The following is a 10,610-nucleotide window of genomic DNA, read 5'->3' on the forward strand; positions in this document are numbered from 1 at the left end:
CTAATACCTTATATAGTTATATGGTCATGTATAGGGATCCATTATCTATCATAAGACATGGGTACATTGGTGCATCCCTTTAAAATTTTGGGAGGGGTACCTTGGCCCACCCCTTAAATTTTGGAAATTGACCAATTTAAACATTTGGTATTATAGTATAGGACCTCAATATGTATCATGATAAATTTGGATGGTCAACCTCGTTCCCTTTTAGGGGTACAAAATTGCCAAAATATAAACGTAAGAAATACGTTGTACCACGTGTTTGGTTTTTGGTCCATTTTATCCCCTTTGATGAGATCCTATGATTACAGGGGTCCATTTCCTATCATAAGACATGGGTATATTGTTGCAACCTTCTTAAAATTTGGCAATGGGGGTCCACTGAAATTGTCCAATTTAAGCATAGTACAGGACCTCAATATGTTTCGGTGGTCCTATTGCCAAATTTTTTTAGTACAACCACGTGTTCGGTTACTGACTCAATTTATCCTATTTGATAAGGTATGAACGGGTATCCCCTTTCAATTTGGTAGGACCCTTCGGGTGTAGTACAGTCACTTGATCGATGGTTTGGTTTTGATGCGCGACGAAGTCCCTGGTCAATGTTCTCTAGGAATTAGGTGGAAACTTTGCCCAGGGTTCTCGTCTTATATCGCACAGTTCTAGGAGAATCTGATAACGTTGTATGTGGAATGGACAATAAAAACACATAGATAAGCATAAATGGTATTTTATTCATTTTTCTGGTTTCTTCTTTTTCTTTCTTATTGACAATGTTTGTATATTGAGCTGGGTTTCTTCATTAGATCGCCTCCTCTTCTTGATTGTAATGATTTGTTTCCATGTTTTGCAGCATAGCACCCGTTTGCAAAGCTTCGTATTGTGAATTCTGTAAAAAGAACGAAGAAAAAGATGATTAGTATAGAAATAGATGATGATTAAACAAATACACTTTCAATGATAAATATGATAAAATTACCTGGAAGGTATATTGCAGCAGTCTACGATCATGAACCGTCGGTACTGTTGTGAACAAGTATTGAATTTCAAGCAGAGATTTTCCTTGGGCTTTACAGCACAAATAAAAATAAGCATAATAGCCACATACAGATGAACCAAGACTTTGCATTTGGCTATTATTATATTTATAGTACATACAATGAAGTTTTAAGAATGCAACATGTTGTGGTACATAAGGAGGAAGGCCATAGCTGTCAAAATATTCTCCAACACCGCGATTATCAATATAAATTGCAATCCAATGGCTTCCTAGTTTTGTGGATGGATCTGTATTTACAATGATTGCCAGAGGAAGAGAAATCCGTGAGGGCAACTCATCGCTTGCAAATACCCCGGTAAAATGATTTCTGAATAATGAACTACCGTTTAAAGCACTAGCTAATTGTAATGTATTCAACATCGTGAATGGAAATGATACATAACGCATACGTACCTTGTAATTTAAAAGTCCAGGATAATGTTGCGCTGGTGGTCGATCTCTAGGAGTGAGAAAAACTCCCCATACACAATACATTTTGCAGGTGCTGCTAATTTCTCTTGGAAATGAACTTCCAATCGGATGGCGCCATGTCGTTGTAAATTCCAATAGTGACAATCTCCAGCAGAAGAATCGGGAGTTAGGTCAAATACAAACAGTGTATATCCATTCTTGTAGTCGGCTCTTGAAATTGTATTTCCAGTATTGGTAAAATGTATGCCAGAGCCTGAGAACAATGTGTGGTACGATGAAATGTAGATATTTTCTTCAAAGTTGGGTTGCAATGGTTTTGAAGGTACAGCTTTTCCATCCACATACAATGTAAAGAAATTAATGTTTAGATGTTGAAATTCAAATGGATTGGTGATAACAGTTCCACTGGATGCTTCATTCGATGTAAATCCTACAATAATACGATTTGGCAATGTTCCCATAAACAGGTTATCAATAGTTTTGGATTGTATATCCTTCGAGACGGTAAATGATTTCATTTGAACCCTTGTCAGAGGATACTTTGCCGGTGTAGATTGTAAAATTTTATTGTGTGCCAATTTGACACTAGGGCTGATGCTGACTTTTTTCACCTGCAACGATGCATCTAGAATATTGATTTTTGCATTGACACCACTTTCACTGGCCATGAGACAAAAGTTTGGCTTTGCAGGAATAAGTTTCACACGTAATTCCACTCCATGAATTAAAAATTTATCTTGATTAAAAACGTCACAATGAAGACGTCCAATCATATCGAATTTCATACTTTGTTTTGTCAGTTCATAGCGTTGTTGAAATCCTTTGTTCCCAATTGTGGTTGCGTTCATATGACCAGTCGTATCTTGAAACCACATTGCTGTTTGTAAATGTGTATTTTTAGCTCCATCACTATAATTGAGCAGTTTTTCCAGGTACGAACGATATGGATGATTATGTGACGGAAATGAAATCAATTTATTGTTCAAGTAGATTTGTACTTCACTAAACATAGCATTTAGAAAATCATTGACAGGTGCAATTGCTTTATCCGTATTGATGAAAGAGGAGCCATCTGGTTTCACAATTTGTGCTTGGATGTACACCGTATAATAAGGTTTGTGGCAAATCAATATATTCATCACTGCTACCACTCACTACTAATTCTATTGGTGAATTTTCAGCTATTGAACTAATTGGTTTGTAGCCTATAATACGATTGTCCAGAACACTGGTTTGCGTGGGTAATGTTGAAAAAAATGTCCAATTCACTTTTTACACATTCACAGGATTGATGATGTAAGAAAGCCATCGTTGAATTAATCAAAAATATCTGGTGATGATGCCAATGATCTCTTCTTCTTCTTATGTGATAATTTACGTCTCTTCGTAGGATTGATGGTGTTGTTGATCGTTGGAAGGTCAACTTCAAACTGAGAGCAGTCATCCCATTTTCGTTTATGATATCCACTTCCCAGCATAGTTTTCAACTTATTTTTAGCTTTTTCTTGTAAATTTGATTTTGCCTCTTGCATACGTTGATGAAACGATTCTTCCAGCGGTTGATTCGAGATCACAACATCAGTAAGCATATTGGCACCTGATTTTAATAATTCTTTTCCCACAGTTTTAGCTCCTTGCTTCACAAGTGGTAACACTGAACGAAATAAGCCACCAAGGAAACTTCCAATGCCATGTCCTGCTTGATAGGGACTTCCCACATAGACGTTGCCGATACCGGATAACGCTTGTTTTTGGTAGTATTGCAAATACGGATCAGTCATGACGACGGCGACGGAAATGTAGTTTTGTACACACCGTTCCAAAGGTGAATGGCATACGATGACCTGTGCTATCCCTTATATCGATTTGTATTTGCTCAAAATTCATTTTTTCCACCGGAACATAATGTGCAGGATTAAAGATTTGTACTGCATGGCTTCCAAAAGTATGATTCACAGGATCCATGTTGGCAATTCGTAGCAAGGGTACCATTGTATCTCCAACAATGACAGATTCAATAATGTCACAATAGACGTACCTTTGTGATGGTAAGCCTAATCGTACATCCGGTGTATATTTTCCCTTTTCCATATCTTTTAAATCACTTTTCGGTTCAAATCCAAACATTAAACTAACACTTGGTGAGATTTGTACAGAAGTATGGATTTCCTTTTTGGGATGTCTTATGAGGCATATATTATTAGTTGCGTCATGAGATATAAATAAATTGGTTTCTTTATGATGTATATTAATTGCATGAATAAGATCCCGTATGTTATAATAGCGTACAGGGATCGTTACAACCTTCCACGGTTCTTGATCATTACTACTTGATGATTTGTAATATATTTTATTGTTTTTACTGTTAATGTTCAGCAAAGAATGTGGATAATGAATCTCTACAATTGCCACATCCCATTTCTGACGAAACTCTACACGTCGTTGTAATTTCGTAATATATGAAGTCAATGTATTTTCTGGAAAATAATCCATGGAACTATTACTGGGAAGTGTAACGTAAAAATCTTGATCAGGTTCCATTCTTCTTCTTCTTCAATGTAGTTGCAGGGATCCACGAATTGAATGAGGAAGGATATCCTTTCCACTGGACGAGATACTCCTTTCTGCGACCTTTTGTTCTTGTACATAATATTTTATCGATGAGGAACGTCGAAGGGAGCGGTACTGTTTGTAATTCTTCTCTGTAGAAAACACCATTGGCGAGTTGACGATTTAAATCCTCTAGTCGATATATTGGTGGGTTTCTTGGTACAATGGCTTTTACTCTGAATATTTCCCAAGTCCAGTTCTCGAGGTAACCCTTGTCAAAGATACGTTTTGTTTTATTTATACGAACAGTATCACCAACAGATAAATCCGTATCTTGTTTTGAACGTTGTAGCTTTTTGTCGCATAAGTTATGCCACACCTCCAGTAAATTATCTTGAGAAACGTTTGCAGGTGCCATTTTAATACTGGAATGCCGACTTTCATTGTATGCTTTTACAAGTAAAGGCAATACTTTGATGTAATTGTATGTTTGATATTTGGTAAAGTATTTCCACATACGATGTTTCAATGTCTGATTAAATCTTTCTGCAATGCTGGCTTTAATATCCGGATCCTTTGTTGTAACATGTTGCACGTTGTGTTTCCTGAGAAACTTTTGTACTGTCTTGTTGATAAATTCAGTTCCTTGATCACTACGTAGCACAATTGGTTTCATGTCCTGGAAATTCATTTCAAATGCATTCACTATATCCTCGGAACTTTTTGATTTTAGTGGTACAGCCCACCCGTACCGACTAAACACACCAATCACTGTAAGAATATAGCGGTAATTGTCATTATAGTTTTGAAGTGATTGTAAATCATTTAAATCACATTCCCATTGATCATCAATATTGTTGACAAGATAAAAATCTCTACGGAAACGACGACGTACAGGACGATGTAACGTGTAGGTAGGTTGTTTGTTTAACCAAAGTTTTATTTTGGCTAGAGGTATAGATTTTCCTGTGGCTTGCCATAATTTCTTTGCAGTAGAAAACGATGCAAGATGTGCTGGATTGTAATAAATGGATTTCAACTTTTTGTTCATGGTTTGTACGTTGACCATTGTGGAATGATACGTTTTCTTTTTGGTCGGACTTCTAAAACAACATCATCATCGTCTTCTTCTTCTTCTTCTCCGGAAGAAAATAATTCAGGTGCCGGTTTTGGTGGTGCAGATCCTTCAGATGCTGTTGTACTATTATGCTTGACAATATAGTTTAATCTTCGTGGATTGCCAATCAATTCTTGAGGTGTGTTTGACGATGCAAGGTAGTTGCAAAACAATTCCCAGCCTTGAGGATTAGAAAGTTTCCTCGGTCGAGTCACATCGCACATTAAATCTACAATATTGGATCCATGTAGTTTATTATCGTTGATGTACACTGTTCCTTTATGATCCCACGTAATTGCGTCATCTTGTTTTAAACGGCGGAATAGTAGTTCGGCTTTCTTACTATACATTTGTGGTATTGCGGCTAAAATTTCTTGTTTCGTGCTATCGTCAACATTCGGAACGTCACCATCAGGTTTCATTGATGTAATTGTAAGTGGTATTGGTTCTTCTTGTTTACGTATCACATAAAGATATTTCTGTAATATTCTATTGTACTCATTCCATTTTTCTTCATCACTTGGATACGATGTATTCAATATAGATTGCATTTCACGATCGAGATTAGATTCTCGATTTTCACTCACACGGGATGATGATACATGCATTCGTTCAATCATTTCTGGTGGCACTAAAACCATCTTCTTGCTATGTTCCATGATGTTTATTGTTTAAACAAAATACTGGGTAACACACTTCCTACAATAGGTGCAAGTAATGCAGGTAAGAATCCTCCTTGTTGTACGGCTAAATGTTTCTTCTTTTTATCCAATGATTTTGTATTGTCTACGAGATAGCGGAGCGTGTTCTTGTAACGCTTTAATCTTGATTTCTGCGCACTTATCAGTGGAACATTGCCTTTTAAGGCATTATAACAACATTCACAAATACTATGAATTAATGAAGCGTCTGCATTGGCAATAATAGCTTTACGCAATCTTGGTTTAGCTTTGTGCAGAGCACGTAGCAGATCAGCGTGTTTCACTGTAGGAGACATCGTGACAGACTAAGTCATTCTTTTCACATGCACAATGATTTAAACATGTTTTGTTGGTACGTAAACATAATGATGCAAATCGTCGGGAAAAATATTTGTACGAAATCGCATTTCATCGGGTGTATCTTGTTTAAGATCCATCAGTAAATAGCCATGTGGATTTCTTGTTGCGTCTGCATAACTTTCTTGTAGAAACAGTGGATGCTCAGGCATGATTTGATAACTCATATGCTTGATTTGTGACTTGTCACGTGAATTTTTAAAGAACACCAAATACGAACAATTTAAACTCATATTTCTATTTGCTTTACTTTGATGAAATACATTTTGTGTTATAAAAATCACACTAATATTTCGATGATGTGATCCTTTTGTGAACATATCAACAATATCACTATTCACTTCTCGCATATGATCATCAATAATAATCAAATGTGGTCCATCTTGAGGGTGAAAATCTTTCATTCGTGGAAGTCCTTCGTGAAATTCTACTGGAACCGGCATTGTTGCATACACGTCTTGCCATTCTGCATAATACCAGTATATCTTACGAAATTTTTCATTGATCATGGTTGGGAGATGTAATAGTAATCGCTTCACAAAATACGTTTTTCCACACCCACTAGGCCCTGAGAGAATACAGATAAATGGATGTTTCCACTGTGTATCCATGATGAACACTAACACCTTGTTTCAAAAATGATGCGTATTTAAAGCGAGTACAAAATTTTTTTGTTTTAGTTTGTAAATTCTTGCACTCACTGGTGTGAAAAGGAAAAAACCGTTCATCTGTTTATTGAATAGTTGAAAACCGTTTATTTGATAATCGAATAGTTGAAAACCGTTTATTTGTTAATCGAATAGTTAAAAACCGGATAAAGTTTAACGGTTAACCGTGAAAGCTGATCACTGTTTGATTTAAATTCTATTTGAAAAATTTTTCGTTTCAAATTTGTTTTGAAATTTTTGTTTCAAAATTTTTTGTTTGAAAATTTTTTTTCAAATTTTTTTCCAAATTTTTTGTTTGAAATTTTTGTTTGTAAATTTATTGTTTCAAAATTTTTTGTTTGAAAATTTTTCGTTTCAAATTTTTTTGTTGAAAATTTTTCGTTTCAAAATTTTTGTTTGAAATTTTTTCGTTTCAAAATTTTTCGTTTCAAATTTTTGTTTTGAAAGTTTTTTAGTTTCAAGAAGTTTTGTTTAAAAGTTTTCGTTTCAATTTTTGTTTTGATTTTTTTTAGTTTGAAAGTTGAAAAAAAGTTTTAAATGCCATGAATCTTCTTCAAAGTTTCCACCTAATTCCTAGAGAACATTGACCAGGGACCTCGTCGCGCATCAAAACCAAACCATCGATTACGTGACTGTACTACACCCGAAGGGTCCTACCAAATTGAAAGGGGATACCCGTTCATACCTTATCGAATAGGATAAATTGAGTCAGTAACCGAACACGTGGTTGTACTAAAAAAATTTGGCAATAGGACGACCGAAACATATTGAGGTCCTGTACTATGCTTAAAATGGACAATTTCAGTGGACCCCCATTGCCAAATTTTAAGAAGGTTGCAACAATATACCCATGTCTTATGATAGGAAATGGACCCCTGTAATCATAGGATCTCATCAAAGGGGATAAAATGGACCAAAAACCAAACACGTGGTACAACGTATTTCTTACGTTTATATTTTGGCAATTTTGTACCCCTAAAAGGGAATGAGGTGGACCACCCAAATTTATCATAATACATATTAGGGTCCTGTACTATAATACCCAATGTTTAAATTGGTCAATTTCCAAAATTTAAGGGGTGGGCCAAGGTACCCCTCCCAAATTTTTCAAGGAGTGCATTAATATACCCATGTCTTATGAAAGGAAATGAACCCCTGTATACGCCCATATAACCATATAGGGTAATAATACCTCATCAAAGGGGATAAATTAGGTCAAAAACCCCCGAAATTTGAATTTTTGGCAATTTTTTACCCATGAAAGGGAACGGCATAGACACCCAATACTGATAGAGGTACATACTGTGGTCCTAGGCTACCATACCCAATTTTTAGATTTGGCAATTTCCAAAATTTAAGGGGGGTGGTCCGATGTACCCCTGCCAAAATTTAGGGGGTGGGCCAAGGTACCCCTGCCAAAATTTAGAGGGGGTGGTCCTAAATACCCCTAGTTCATTGACCCCGGGCCAGGTCATTGACCTTTAACCCCGGTCATAAAAGAGAGTGAGGATGAGTCATTCGCGCCAACGCCGGGGCCTATTACTTTCACCGTTATTTGATATTCATCCTAGAAGGGAAGAAATAGAGGCAGGGAAAAGGGTGGATATACAATTGTTATAACTGGATGGCAACATCTTTATACTTAGAAATATATCTTTAACGTTAGAAACTTGGAATTTTGTGTTAAGACTATTTATTTAAAATAATTTTAAAAAATGTTTCAAGGCTTTAATTGAAAAAGAAGATGGATGGGAAACGGTTAGGATTACAAAAGTTAAAATAAGATCTCGAAGTGTCTTAAGGTTAGCAACATGAAACCTGGTATTTAAACTTCTCTTTTAATGTTATTAAATATATGTTTCAGTGTTTGTAAATGTTTCTCCTGAATGGACGAAAAACGATGGGAAAAACAAAGGTAGGAACTTACAATTATAATAAGATGACAATATCTCGAAATCCCTTGATACTAGGGATACGTTATCGCTATGTAACTTGGTATATAAATTTCCTATTCGAAACAACAATCTTGCGTTTCCGGAAACTGGAAGAGCCATTTGAAACGAATTTGAACAAAATTTTTAAACTTTTGGCAAAGAGTATTGCCTTGGTCTTGCCGTGCGAAGAACAGAAGCAAAGTCTGAAATATAAGATGCAAGGCCAGGTCGCCATGGCGACTGTAAAGACGTGTCTGGCGCTTAGGTATTTTGAACATTAGAATGCCCAGTTTTTACAAACCAATAATTCTGTTTTTTATGTGCTTGAATGTATTAAAAACGAATATGTTGTAAAATTCTATGTTTCAAATGTATCTTGACTCTTAACATGAATGAGTTAATCATTAGGAGATTTTGATCCATTGACAAAAGTGGAAAATTGATATTTCAGTGCTCGATCTACAAAACATTTACATGTACGTAGAACTCACACTGCTGGTTTGTAAAACTATGTTGTCTTCAATTCTTGTTATCATTGTGGGACACACTATAGAGTAAGCTTTTACCTTTTTTGAAATAGTAACTATAATTTCAGGTTAAAAATTGTAACTCTATGTATTAAATTGGATTTGAATTATTGTGGGGCTGGATTTCAGAACTGGTGCCTAGTTCAAAAGAAATATTTTGGAGCGTTGCTCTAGGCAATGCTAGTATAGATAAAAACGTGAAATGTGGACGCATAACTCATATTGTCACGAAAGAAAGAAAAAATACAAATACTTATCCTGAAAGAGGTGAGGGACGGAATAGATAGATGTTCAATCTTTTCCCTCAGAATCGAGTATTTCACGAACTACTAAAGTTAGGAGGAGGAAACTAAGCATATAATTTTCCTATTAAAGATAACTGAACACATGATTTAACGATTTTAAAAGTTACGCATCTCACGGAGAAATGGTGCAAGAAATAATATTAGATTTCTGATATTTTACGTACTGTGAATGCGTCCAATGTGCACATGTGTAAGTATTCGATTATGTTGCAGGTGAGACATTCGGTACTTACACTCTTAACTTTTTTTAATAGAAAAAAGAAATGTGTTTGAATGTTTTCAAAAAGTTTGTTACAAAGGAGGAAAGTATTATTATTATTATTATTATTATTATTATTATTATTATTATTGCAATATTATAATTTCCTTTTTTTTTTTTTTTTTTTGCAGAAAATGTCAAATGTGAGGTTTCGGTTAAGTTAGTGTGCTGAACTCGTTATTTAGGGTCTGGCCAACACAAAATGTAACGTTTTAAAATTCCTATTCGAAAGAGAGATATTCTTTCAAAATCCCAGTTTTATATTAATTAAACCCGTTGTTGATATTCAGCCGGCTCGTATCCGTTAACTAGACCTGGTTGTTAAAATATTTCGAGTTCGCAGAACCGTTTGTTATACTCAGACATAACAGTAAATTTTACCCAGTTATACTCAGGAACAGTAAATTTTAGTTTAATTAACTTCGTTTTAAAAAACTCTTACAGCTACAGGGTTAACCATGCGATTTCTCAGAAGGTGTTTATTTCTTAATCTCAAATGCTCAGATGTTAGCTCCCTCGTGGCTAAGCGGTTACCTTATCTGCCTTTGGCGTGGGAGATCCGGGTTCGATTCCCGGCGGGAGCTCGTGTGGTTCGAATCCTACATTAAACTGTAGGTTCACGTCTCATACAGCCTCTCTGCTGAACGGGACTATAAAATGAAAACACATCAAAATCAAATCAAATGCTCAAATATCAAAAATAAGAATTTGGATCATG

Source organism: Thermobia domestica, chromosome 12, assembly GCF_964235325.1.
Source record: "Thermobia domestica chromosome 12, izTheDome1.hap1.1, whole genome shotgun sequence".
Taxonomy (NCBI): Eukaryota; Metazoa; Arthropoda; class Insecta; order Zygentoma; family Lepismatidae; genus Thermobia; species Thermobia domestica.